The sequence below is a fragment of the Lepidochelys olivacea genome, assembly GCF_965140295.1.
Source record: "Lepidochelys olivacea isolate rLepOli2 genome assembly, chromosome: 21".
Lineage (NCBI taxonomy): Eukaryota > Metazoa > Chordata > Testudines > Cheloniidae > Lepidochelys > Lepidochelys olivacea.
The window spans coordinates 12,082,073-12,094,918 of NC_140431.1; the positions used below are offsets into that span (position 1 = coordinate 12,082,073).

Genomic DNA, 12,846 nt, shown 5'->3' on the forward strand with positions numbered 1-12,846 from the left:
GGGAAGCGATCCCACCACAAAGCGGCCTTCTCCCCTGGGTTTGTTAATTTGGCTGGTTCTCAGTGGTGTGGCGCGATGAGGGAGTCCATCGCACACGCAAGGCAGATGGTCAAGCAGGACTAACAAGATCAAAGATGAATCCTCAGTTTGTTCCCAAGTCACAGAATCACATAATTACTCACAGAAGCTAGAGATGGATGAGACCCACCAGATCATCTCCACTCCCTGCCCATGCAGGATTGCCTCTCACCGTAGGGAGACAAGGGACAGATTCTCACGTGGGGTAAATTGATGCTGCTGCCTCACAGGTTTGGGGGATCTGTCCTACTCCTGAAAAGCTAAGCCATAGGGCTTTCACCATCTCCCTTGGGGGATGCCACTTCACAGCCTCAGAGTCCTCCCAGTCTTCTGCCTTTCCTCCCCTGGCTCCCAGTTATAGCCGCAGGCTATACAGAGGTGGATGAGCCTTCTCCATCCCATGTCTTACCTGTTCACACCCTTCACATAGTTGTTACCATGATCCATTGCCATTTCACTGAGCTCCACAAATTCAGCTGTTTTAATCCTTCCTCCAGCAACCAGATTATTTCTGGGATGAGCAGGAACTGAACTCCCTAGAACTTCAGACTGGTTCTCCTCTTACCCTGGTGTAAATCAGGAGTAACTCCATTGTTCCTGGTTCTCCCCTCACCCACCCAGGTGTAAATCAGGAGTAACTCCATTGGGCTTGGGTCTCCTCTCCCAGTGTAAATCAAGAAGTTAGCCGAGTTCCGGTAGCTGTAATATTAACGCTAGACTCGGGCCCCAGGAGTTCAACCCTTTGGGCCCATCTCACTTTATAAATGCCCAAATCCTTATTCAGGCAGAACACTCGAATTTGTGGACCAAGGGAAAAACACGCAGGACTTGGCCCACCGCTGATCTTTTGCGAAGACCTTGGCATAGGGCTGCGTGAGGGTCGGAGGGACTTTTGTAACTGCCTCAGGGCACGGCTACACTGCAAGCTGGGGGGCGCGATTCCCAGCTCAAGGAGACGCTGATGACGCTCACGTGCAAAAACTAGAAGGCAGCAGCGGCAGTGCGTGGGACTAGCTGCCCTGAGCTCGCGCTCATCCGTACATACTCACCCTCCAGTTACTCGCGCAGCTAGTTCGCATCGAGCTAGCGCGGGAATTTCACCCTCCCTCCCCCCAGCTCAGACATACCAGGGTGGCCTGGAGCACGCCTGGCACTAGGCAAACATTAAAGAAAAACACATTGGCCTATTCACTGGCCTTGCTGACTCACTTCTATAGCAGCCTCCACGCACCTAACTCCTTCCATCCCTCACCCGCTTCCTGTTTGCTGTTAGGGTTTGCAAAGCCTCCTCTTGCGACCCTCTGCCCTCCAGAGGATGATATCTGGCCCTTGTCCTCATTAGCTGCGATGTCTGATCTCCACAAGACAAGTTTCGAAAGGGCCCAGCATTCAGCACCTCCCACTGTTCTCAGCAGGGACTCATAGGCACGGAGTCCCTACCTGCTCCATTACAAGTCGTGGTTTACCCCAGTGCTTCACATCTATGCTCTGAACTAGGGATGCCTCTTAAAGCTACCCACCCCTGATTCTCCTCTCACCCAGCCCTAACGCTGTTGATTTCAACAGCATTCATCCCGATTGACACTGGGCTGAGCGAGAGGGGCCTCAGCCCCCGCAGAGTTACTCTTGATTGCCAGGGGGTGGGTTACTCCAGATTTACACCAGGGTGAGTAAGAGGAGAATTAGGCCCAATGTAGCACCCATTCCTGCCAAGAGGCTCCGCGGGGCATACGATCGAAGTGCTATCTTCGGGCAAGCAGATCCAGCCACTCGTTGGCTTGTACCATGTTTACCTTTGCTTCAGCATCAGTGAGTCCAGAGAGGAAGTGTGAGTAAATGCAAAGTTTCGGGAGCACATGCTGCTGGGCCACATAGTTTCCCTATTAACACACATTCCTCCGCAGCGCATACCAGCGGCCTCATTATCAGCGTGCCTTGTTTGTTTGCTGGAAAAGGGTGGTAGCGGAGCGGTGACCCAACACTTCCTTCCTTTCCTGGAAGCTGAGCACTGACACCCTCCCGCGCTGATAACCAGCCGCTTTCACAACACAGCGCAGAGCGTGGGTTTCACAGGGCGGGGCTGGCTTTGGGATCCTTTCCCCGCTCCTCGCCCCAGCCCTCGGCCCCGGCTGTGTAGGTGGCTCCTTGAACAGGATGGGCCGGGGATGCGTTTTTCTGAATCAGGGCTGGCGGTGCCAAGGTCTCACCGGCTGCTCTGACTTTGGCCCCGAAAGGGTGCAAATCTGGCGAGATCGTCTTCTGGGCTCCTCGCAGTTAGACCTGGCCAATAATCTCCTTCTGGTTTGACCTCCAACTCACTGGGGGCGTGGGGGGTGGCTCTGGGGGTGTCGGTTCGACCCTCACATCTCTCTGCCTGAAACTGGGCGAGTTTGCATCGCTAGAGGGTCTGGGCCAGGCCCTCAACTGGTGTAAATTGGTGGCACTCCACTGAAGTCAAAGCGGTGATGCTAATTTATGCCAGCTGAGGCTGTGACTCTCGGCATCTCAGGAGAAGGATGCTCCGACAGCTCTCGCGGGCTCAGAGAGGGATGTTTCCACAGCAGCCCCGTGGCGAGATGCCTTTTCCCAGAGGCATTAGGGCTCCTGGCTGTGGAACCATGCTGGCGTGAGCAGGTGCAGTACATGCTTGGGAACACTAGAGGGTGCTGAGGCAAGGATTCTGGAGAAAAGGGAGACTTTTAACTCCACCAATCCGTGGGCGTGTACAGCACCTAGCACGATGGGGCCCCGATGCCCAGCTGCGGCTTCTAGGCGCTGCTGTAATACAGCTAAGAAATGGGAGCCATGAAGCAGGATTCAGCATGGCCCATCTGGCCAACACTCCAGCCCAGCACTTGTTTGTCACGGACACCGCGGGACATGCTCTTTGGGAGCAGAGAACACAGTGTGCGTGAAATAGTCTGCAGGTTTTAGAGACCCCCAGGGGTGTAGAGACCCCCAGGTCAGTTTGTAGAGACCCCCAGGGGTGCAGTGTGGGGCGGCTGTCTGATAACAGAAAGCGGGCTAGTTAATCTCTTCCCTTGCTCTGCCCTTAACAAGGAGGTAGGGTATGGTTCCTTCACGGGCTCAGTGCCCGAGCTGGAGGTGGATTCACCCCAGGGAAAGCACTTCACCCTGTCAATGCCAGCACCCGTCGTGGGCACAGGTCTGGGAGGAGGCCCCCCCCCAATGGCTCCAAGCACAATGCAGTGGGGCAGCCAAGTCTGAGGCCATCTGGCACTTGCCCACGGCTGCTCCTGGGCAGCGAGGGAGTTAGTCCAGCCCCTGCTTGATTTTGCGGTGGGGGGGATCCAAATCCACAGGTCGAGACAAGCTACATTGCCTTGACGTGCAGATTGGTGCTTGTCACACCTGTAAAACAGGGGGTGACATTACAGCTGATCATTCGGCCTGAGCTGCTGGCCTAAGCCATTGCCTGAAGTGCAGGACCCAGCCCTTGGCGGGCTCTGCTCTGACACAGAGCGCTGCCCTGCACAGCCTCCCCTTTGGGGATCTCATAAGAACGGCCCTAGTGGGTCAGACCGAAGGTCCATCTAGCCCAGTATCCTGTCTTCTGGCAGTGGCCAGTGCCAGATGCCTCAGAGGGAATGAACAGAACAGGTAATCATCAAGTGATCCATCCCGTCGCTCATTCCCAGCTTCTGGCAAACAGAGGCTAGGGACACCATTCCTGCCCATCCTGGCCAATAGCCATTGATGGACCTACCTTCCAGGAATTTATCTAGTTCTTTTTTGAACCCTGTTATGGTCTTGGCCTTCACTACATCCTCTGGCAAAGAGTTCCACAGGTTGACTGTGCGTTGTGTGAAGAAATACTTCCTTTTATTTGTTTTAAACTTGCTGCCTATTCATTACATGATTCTTGTGTTATGAGAAGGAGTAAACAACACTTCCTTATCTACTTTCTCTACACCAGTCATGATTTTATAAACCTCAAGCGTATTTCCCCTTAGCAGTCTCTTTTCCAAGCTGAAAAGTCCCAGTCTTATTAGTCTTTCCTCATACAGAATCTGTTCCATACCCCTAATAATTTTTGTTGCCCTTTTCTGAATCTTTTCCGATTCCAATATATCTTTTTTGAGATGGGGCGACTGCAGCTGCACACAGTATCTCAAAGCACTTCAGAGACATCCACTGCTGCCTTGCACGTTAGGTATCAGGGAACCCCATTTCACAGGTGGGGAAACTGAGGCACAGAGCTGGGACCTGACTCACCCAAGCTCACAGAACAAGTCAGTGGAATAGAACCCAGGAGCCCCAGCCCCCCCTCCCCCATTGTACGAATGAACAGCTACAGGTGTATGATAATTAAGCACCTACAGACGCTCCTTTTATTGTTACTACCTGTATTATTACAGCAGCTGGCTTGCCTGGTGATGGGTGAGGGCGTGTTAGCATCTGCCTTGTGAAACTCGTCATTCAGGAGTTTATATAACTTGGCTGCAGAGCGTTCACTCTGAGCTGAGACCTGCTTCCAAAGCTGGGAGACTTTTCTGACTTAAAAAACCCAAAGTGCTGCAGTCCCCGTACCTTTTCCATGTAGTGGATGCAGAATGGTACAGGGCGGTTTGGGGATGTTTCCCAGAAAGCCACAACTCAGAAAACAGACACAGGTTCTCTTAACATATAATCCAGTTGAATCAGAAGTGAGAGTGGCCATCTGAGGGACATTCAGTGTAGCGAGTCTGGGGGGTTCTCAGCCCTGCTCCATTGGGAACAGCTGTCCACACCCCAAAACTGCCAAGACAAAGGGTACTCAGGGGCACATGGGGTGCTTGGCTCTTTGGGAAATCTGGCTCTGACTGTGGATGCAGAGACACCTTGAACATCTGGCCCCGAGCTCTTTGCGACACCTAGAGGGGCCAGGAATGAACAGGCTGAGATCCCTTGAGTCCCTGATCACCCCTGGCAGGCAGCGGTTGAGGCAGAACAGTGAGATGGGGTGTGTGTGTGTGGGGGGGGCGGTTGCACTGTTGCTACCCATGCTGGTGTGTGGATAGCTAGAGCCCAGCCAGTCACCCTATTTCAGGGCAGTTCTCTGGCCCATTTTATGGAGGAAGTCAGAGGAGATGATACAGTGGTCCCGTCTGGCCTTACACTCTATTAATCTTTCCCCGTGAGCTTCAGGCAAACAAAATATATATTTTAATAGTAGGACCTTAATCAGTGATACAGACCAGTCACTGTATGTGTGCCCCAGGTACACGAGTTATGTTGGAAGCTATCTTGATCCCTGTACAGCTAATCTTATGTTTGAGTGTTTCCATAGCATCCAGAGGCCTCAGATGAGGTCCAAGACCCATTGAGCCAGGTGCTGAGAGACCGCGACTGATCCAAATTGCTCATAATCCTTCTCAGTGGTATCTGAGCAAGGCACAAATGTTAAGGAATTTAGCCTCACAAACCCCTGGGAGGAAGGGAGCCATTATTTCCTCCATGTTGCCAATGGGCAAGCAGAGGTGCAGAAGGCTAATGGCTTTGTTTTTCGAAGGATCAAGGCACAGCAATGGGAGTCAGGCCAAATACCTTTGAGGCTCTGGGCCCAAGAACCCCAACGCCTCTGAAAACCCAACTCTGGTGGTGATGGTTTCTCCATCACTGTAGAAAACCCACCTCTGTGAGAGGCGGCAGCTAGATGGACGGAAGGATCCATCTGTGCCTAGTGCAGGAGTTAGGTTGACGTACCGACACTGCACAGGGGAAGAAATGTTTCCCAGCCCGGAGCGCCGCAGCTAGGTCGACCTACGTTTGAGATGTAGCCCAGACCGAAGCGACTCGCTCAAGGTCACACGGGGAGACTGGCCGAGGCAGGAACTGGACCCTGATCTCCTGCCTGCCAGCACCTTACGCACAAGACCTGCGTGGTTGCCCTGGGTCTCTGCTGCTGCTATTTATGCTCCACCTGAGGGACACTTATGATGTTGTTAGCATGTCTCTAGTTCTGCTGTAACAGTGGTGCGCCAGGCCCTGAGACTCCTTGTTTCCTAGACAGCTGCAGACAGAGATCCAGCCTGCATCCTGCTGTCCCTGGCTCGCAGCACTTTCCACGCCCACCTTTCCATCCGATTTTGCAGTGTCGTGTCTCCTCTTAACCAGATTCTCTTTGGAGCTGCCCAGTGAGGAAGTGGACGGTAGAGTCCCCCGTGAGTCACGGATAATGGGGAGGTAAATACCTCTTGCCCGAGCAGCCCAGCAGGTTGGGGCCAGAAAGGCACCCGTTAGGGCTGGGGAGGAATGTGGGGGCTAGTGGAACCCATAGTTAGGAGGCGGGCAGCTTTATGCATCGGACACATCCACCTTGCCTCTCCTAGATGGCGGTGGGCACACCCTCGGCGCTCTGCCATGCAGAGACCTCCCAAACAGTGCTCTGGGCACTGGCACTGCCCTTCCAGGGGAGCTGGGTGGGCCCCTCTGCTCCCCAGCCCCACTGAGATGGTTTAAAAACGGCACCCGAAGCGAACGAATCCCACGTCTCACTGCGGAGGGTGACAGAGAGAGCAGGGTGCTGCCTGCTGCCAGTGCTGGCGAGGCCAGGGGGAAGGAGGGGAAATGTGTGTGCGGGACAGAGGTGTATGCTGGACAGATGTGCTAAAGAACAGAACAGCCCCCAGATGTGGAGAGCCCAGGAAGGGAAGCTGGCTGACTCCTAGAGCCAGAGCCCAGCATCCACCCACCCCCTGGTCCTTGGGAAGACCCAGACTTCCCAGCGAGGGCTTGGGTCTGGACAAGGACCCCGCCCCTCATTTGGGCTGGCCTCCATTCGAATGGGCCAGAGAAGGCGACTGTGTGTGGAGGTGTCAACACCTTACGCAACAGAGCTGCTCCCGGGGTGGGTCTGTAAGTCACCTCTGCTAATGCCACCCCTGGGCAGAGGCAGGGAGCCACGGGACGGACGTTTCTGTAGAACCACAAGTCAGACCTGAGCGGGCCTTGCTTTTCCAAGACGTGCCAAAGCTTTGATCGACAGTTCAGATAGATGAGAAACGGCAGCTTATTCCTAATACTACTGTTCTGAACACCTCTATCACCTTCATCACATAGGAGTGTTTTACACCCATCAGTAGGTGGTTGGGTCTTCATCATTATTAAGGCCACTTTCCAAACGTGGAAACCGAGGCAGAGAGGGGAGCACATCCTGCCCAAGATCACACAGTGAGTCAGGAATAGAATAATAGAAATCCCAGAACTGTAGGGAGAGAAGGGACCTTGAGAAGTCATCTAGTCCAGCCCCTTGCTCTGAGGCAGGGCCAAGTAAACCTAGACCAGCCTTGACAGGTGTTTGTTCAACCTGTTCTTAAAAGCCACCAATGACAGGGGTTCCACAACCTCCCTTGGAAGCCTGTCCCAGAGCTTAACTATCCTGATGGTTAGACATTTTTTCCTAATATCTTACCTGAATCTTCCTTGCTGCAGATGAAGCCCATTACTTCTTGTCCTACCTTCAGTGGACAAGGAGAACAACTGATCCCCATCCTCTTTATAACAGCCCTTAACATATCTGAAGACTGTTACCAGACTTCTGTTCTCAGGACTAAACATGCCCAGGGTTTGTAACCTTTCTTCATACGTCAGGTTTTCTAAACATTTTTGCATTTTTGTTGCGCTCCTCTGGACTCTCTCCAATTTGTCCCCATCTTTCCTAAAGTGTGGTGCCCTGAACTGGACACAGTTCTCTAACTGAGCCTTTTCCATAAATTCATCACACTCAATTGACTCTCACTGGATTCGTGATCCACTATTGCCCCCAGATCCTTTTCAGCCTAGCCGCTTATTCCCCATTATCTAGTGGGGCATTCGATTTCCCGCCCCCAAGTGAAGGACTTTGCACTTGTTTTGATTGAATTTCACCTTGTCGATTTCAGACCAATTCTCTGATTTGCCAAGGTCGGATTTGAATTCTAATCCTGGCTTCTTTAAAGTGCTTGCAACCCCTCCCAGTCTGGTGTCCTCTGCAAATGTTATAAGCATATAGCTTAGGAGTCCTGATTCCCCATCCTGTGTTCTTCAACACCATTTTCTCCTCCTGGGCCTGAGCCAAAGGCTTTTGGAGCCCATGGGATTCTCTCCCTGTGCGAGGCAGGTATACATAAGAAGGTGCTGGAATGGAGTGGCTGAGATCATTAGGCAGGCCGGGATTTGGTATCCAGGTAAATACAACCCTGGCTGTATCATCACCTCTGTACCTCTCAGGTGTAACAAATGCTGCCACCCCTCCTGGACAGCCTGCCCGTAACCCAGCTCAGAAAGACCACATCAGCGGACATCTCTTGTCACCAACTCTTCTGCGGAACCTTCCCCACTGAGCGTCACTGCTCCGTGCTCTGCTGGGACTGAGGCATACGAACCGGGGATAAAGGGGAGCAGAAGAATGGGCTGGAGAGGCTGGGCCAGGAGCACCCAAGTTTTGCAACCCAGGGGGCCTACACGGCCACCCTGCCAGCACCACCCCCCACTTCCCCCAGCCGCATGGCTACATTTAGATAAGGAAATGGAAGCATCCAATAGAAAAGGCACTGGACTGGGACTCAGGTGTTGGGTTCTATTCCCTGCTCTGCCATGGGCTTGCTGGGTGACTCTGGGAAAGTCACTTCCCTGCTCTGTGCCTCAGTTTCCCCTCCCACCCTTTATCTTGTAAACTTGTTGGGGAGGGACCAATATTCACAGAGATGGGCCCAAGCTGCAACACTCAGATCCCGCAGGAGAAGTCCAATGTCCCTAGTTTTGCGGGTGGGGGTGAGGGAAGGGGAGCAGTTGGATTGGGTGTGGGGTCATTGCAGACCCATGTCTCCCTGCGGTTTGCTCCCTGCATTGCTATCCCTACACTGGGCCCACAGATGTCAAAGCGAGCATTTCCAGTGGCTTCAGTGAGGCCAGGGCTTAGACCCTGGCCGCGGCTTTGCACTTACAAGGAGGAAGCTTCAGGGCATGTGTGAGATCTCTGCAGCCCCTGCATCCTAGGCCCCCTGCTCGGCCCCAGCCCGCAGCACCTCAGTAACAGAGCGGGTGGGAGTGATGCCAAGGGGGAAGGGGGAAGATAGCGAAGACTCAGACTGGGGAGTGCCTGATTCCCTCCCTTGGCCGCATGGACAGGTGAGGGGGCAGCTGTCCAGCACCCGGCTTGCAACAAGTTTAACACATTCAGAGCTAATGCACAAGCCTCTTCCCACAACTCAATACCCCCCAGCACTATTCTTGGGAACCGCAATGAGAGGCTGTTCCATTATGTACCGAGGCGATTCCCTGCAGAGCAGGGGGAGGGGTGTGGGGCGCGGCACGCTGCATTTTGCAGGAGTGGGGGGTATGGGGCACGGCACGCTGCATTTTGCAGGAGTGGGGGGTATGGGGCGTGGCATGCTGTATTTTGCAGGAGGGGATTTTTGGCCCAGCCTGTATCTCATCCCTACTGTCTAAGTGTGACAGATAATCCAGCCTTTCCTCTCCTACCTCCAAGCGGAAATAGCAGGAGCCCTGTACAGGGGCCGGAATAATTAACCAGAGAGCAGTTAAAGGATTTAGGGCCGAGAGCTGTTTAACCATGATCTGCAGCCTCCCAGTGACCTATCGAACCCGCTGGGATTTCTGCGGACGCTGAGCGGGGTTGCCGCTCCGGGCAGGGATGGCTGCGAACCGGGTGGGCAGGCGGCTGGGACGGGGGTCCCCGGCGCGCTCTCCGGGGAGTCCCCGGGTGGAGCCGGCCCGCAGCCCCGAGATCTAGAAGCGCCAAGCCCGGGTGACGGTGAAGTACGACCGGCAGGAGCTGCAGCGGCGGCTGGACACCGAGAAACGGATCGACGGGCGCCTGGAGGAGCTGTGCCGGGGCCGGGAGGCAGAGATGCCGGAGGAAGTGAACATGGACGAACTCCTGGAGCTGGACGCAGACAGGGCACGGGCCACGCAGCTGCAGGGCATCCTGAAGTCATGTCACAACAGCCCGCAGGCCTTCGTGCAGGAGCTGCTCCTCAAGCTGCAGGGGCTCCAAAAGCAGCAGGCCCTGCGGCGGCCCAGCCTGGAGCTCCAGGAGCGAGCGTGACCCCTGCCCAGTCCAGTCCCTGCCCTGCGGCCCTTGGCAGCGGCAGCTTCCTCCAGACGAATGGGACCAGCGAGGCCCCGCAAATCCAGCCTGGGGCCGGGGGCTGCTCGGCGGAGCCTCCTGACGCAACAGCTGGTGCCCCTGCAGCTGGGGGTGGCACAGGCCTGGCTGTGCACAGAGCCCAGACGCGCCCCCCCCCCAGCCCCCTGGACAGTATCCCCCTGCTCTGGCCTATGACTGGCCCCTGTGTAAATCTCTGACGAGCTGAGTACTTGGGGCTCAGTGGGTGCCTTTTGGTCTGTAATAAAGCCTTGCTCTGGCGCACTCAAAAAAAAAAATCACAGTCTATTGATGGGAGGGGCCCGAAATGGGTGGATTGTGTCAGCCACTCTTTCCAGCAGGGCTGCTTGCTCCAATCTGGCCTTCACAACGACATGACCCTCAGTCATGGCAGGATTGATTCGAGCTGTCAGATCCCTTCCCCCTGGTGATGCGGGGAGTCTCTGCCAGGACGAGGGCATGCTGTGATTGCAGTCGCCACTGAATCTGCATTTAGACGGATGGAGCAGCAAGACACACCAGTTATGTCAGCCACCATGCCCAGGTCATTCAGCACTGAAGGTGTTAAAAGATACATAATTGCAAGGGAGTCTGGCATCATAGTAGGAGTAAGAGACTGGGAGTCAGGACTCCGGGGTTCTGATCCCAGCTCTGAGAAGGGAGTACGGTCTAGTGGTTCGAGCCTGGCAATGACTCCGCCACTGACATGCTGTGTGACCTTGGGCATGTCACTTTGCCCCCTTATGCCTGGGAGGGCCGAAGCTCATGAGCAGAGCTACCTTCTGTTCAAATGCTCAGGCAACTAACAAGGCCCATGGGCGACAGTTCCTGGTTCATGGCTGCCCGAAGAAAATCTGAACCTTTGTGACTTCTCCTTATCTGGGCTGCGCAGGGGGGAAGTTGGCAGGGTGGATTCCATTGAGGAAGGTAAACAGAGAACAGGTGGGAAGACGTGCTCTCTCCTGAGCTCAGTTCAAAACACCCATTCAGCCTTGCCAAGGGACCGAGCTGGGTTTGCACAGCCAGTGGCAGCTTATCTGCCTTAAGATGCCTTCCCCCCGGCACAGGGATTCTCAAACTGGGGGTCGCAACTCCTCAGGGGGTCACGAGGTTGTTAGGTGGCGGTCGCGAGTAGATGCACGAAACAGAGCAACTGCTATGAAATATATCATTTACATCGAGTATTTTAGAAAATTACACACACCTTTCCGTCGCAATCTCATGTGTTTACTGCAAAAAGTATTGTCAACGGATAATGTTTGCGAGCGCTGTTCCTGAACAAAATATATATTTGGATTAGCACCACTTTAAGGAAATTGGAGTCTGGGGATTGTCTATCTTGTGTGCAGGTTTGTTGTCGAGACTAAAATGATGGGACTGAGACAACATGAGAGGGCTTGATTGTTCAGCAGCTGACGAGGCGCCTAAAACCGCAGACCAATCAGTACACGGAGATTGGCAAAAAAAAAAAAAAAAAGAAGTAATTTTATAATTTAACAAGCAGACACACAGGCAGGAGTGGCGCTGGGGGAGGGGGGCCTTGCAGGGGTTATAGGACCCCCAAAATTTGCTTTAGCCGCCCACCGTAGCCACCCCTCCCAAAGCAAATGTCAAACGAGATGCAGAGGTAAGGGTGGCATGGTCTGACATGGCCACCCTTACGCCTGCAGTTCTGCGCGGCTGCTGGAGGTGGCTCTGCTTTCGGAAGTAGGCATCCAGCCCGCCACCCAGCTCTGAAGGCAGCACCTGCTTCTAGCAGCAGGGCAGAAGTAAGGGTGGCCGTGGGGTTCCAGTAAGTCGGCTGCGAAAAGTGATAGTGTCCTTTCTTCCCAGGATTAAACAGCAACTCTTGAAAAAAAAAAAAAAAACACCAAAATCTTTTCTGCTTATGACCATAATTCAACAAAAACGTCTTTTCGTCTTAAGTGAAAAGCGGTGAGAAAAGGTCAATTCATTTTAAAGAATTGAAATATAAATCGAACATTTAAAATAGCGCGAAATCAAAAATGGGGGGTGTTTTTAATTTAGAAGGGGGGGGGCCGCAGTCGGAGGCTTGCTGTGTGAAAGGGGTCACCAGTCCAAAAAGTTCAAGAACCACGGCCCTAGAGAGACCGCTCCAGCAGCATCAGCCACACTCAGCCCTGCCGGCTCCCCATCTCCCCCTCAGACATCCGAACCTACTGGGGCCGACCCAGTGCTGCGGGGCCCCAGCAGCAGAAAGACCAGGGTTGAAGTAGGGGCGGCTGCATCCTCTGCCTGCATTTGCCAGCAGATTCCCGCCAGCAAGGCTGACCTTACCCCCTTCCTCTGTCTGTAAAGTGTGGGGTGTGAGGATGGGGCATGGTCACAGGTCTCTGCAGGGCTCCTTTGTAGCCCCCAAGAGGTTCTGTTTCCAGGAAGCTTCTGCCCCAAGGTTAATTCCTTCTCCTTGCCACAGGGACTCATAATATCTCTGCCCGAGCCTGGGGGAACAGAGGCCTTTATCTGTGGGGTTACCTCTTTGGTACTTTCCGAGCGTGAGATCGCCGGGGCCTGGCACCTGCTCCTGGTGGGGCAGTCTCTGCTGATCAGGAAGAGCTATGTCGGTGCACAGGGCACCGTGTGAACACGAACGGAGCCAAGAAAGAGACAGACCAGCCAGGGCCCTAAACCGGGAC

General features: G+C 54.2%; 1 pseudogene across 1 annotated transcript; it reads left to right on the top strand.

Moving 5' to 3' along the window:
- The first annotated feature begins 9,562 nt into the window (after positions 1–9,562).
- On the top strand, positions 9,563–10,129 carry LOC311511177 (protein phosphatase 1 regulatory subunit 14A pseudogene; annotated as a pseudogene). The gene has a single exon. The product of its transcript is annotated as a protein phosphatase 1 regulatory subunit 14A pseudogene (transcript).
- The last annotated feature ends 2,717 nt before the right edge of the window (positions 10,130–12,846 follow it).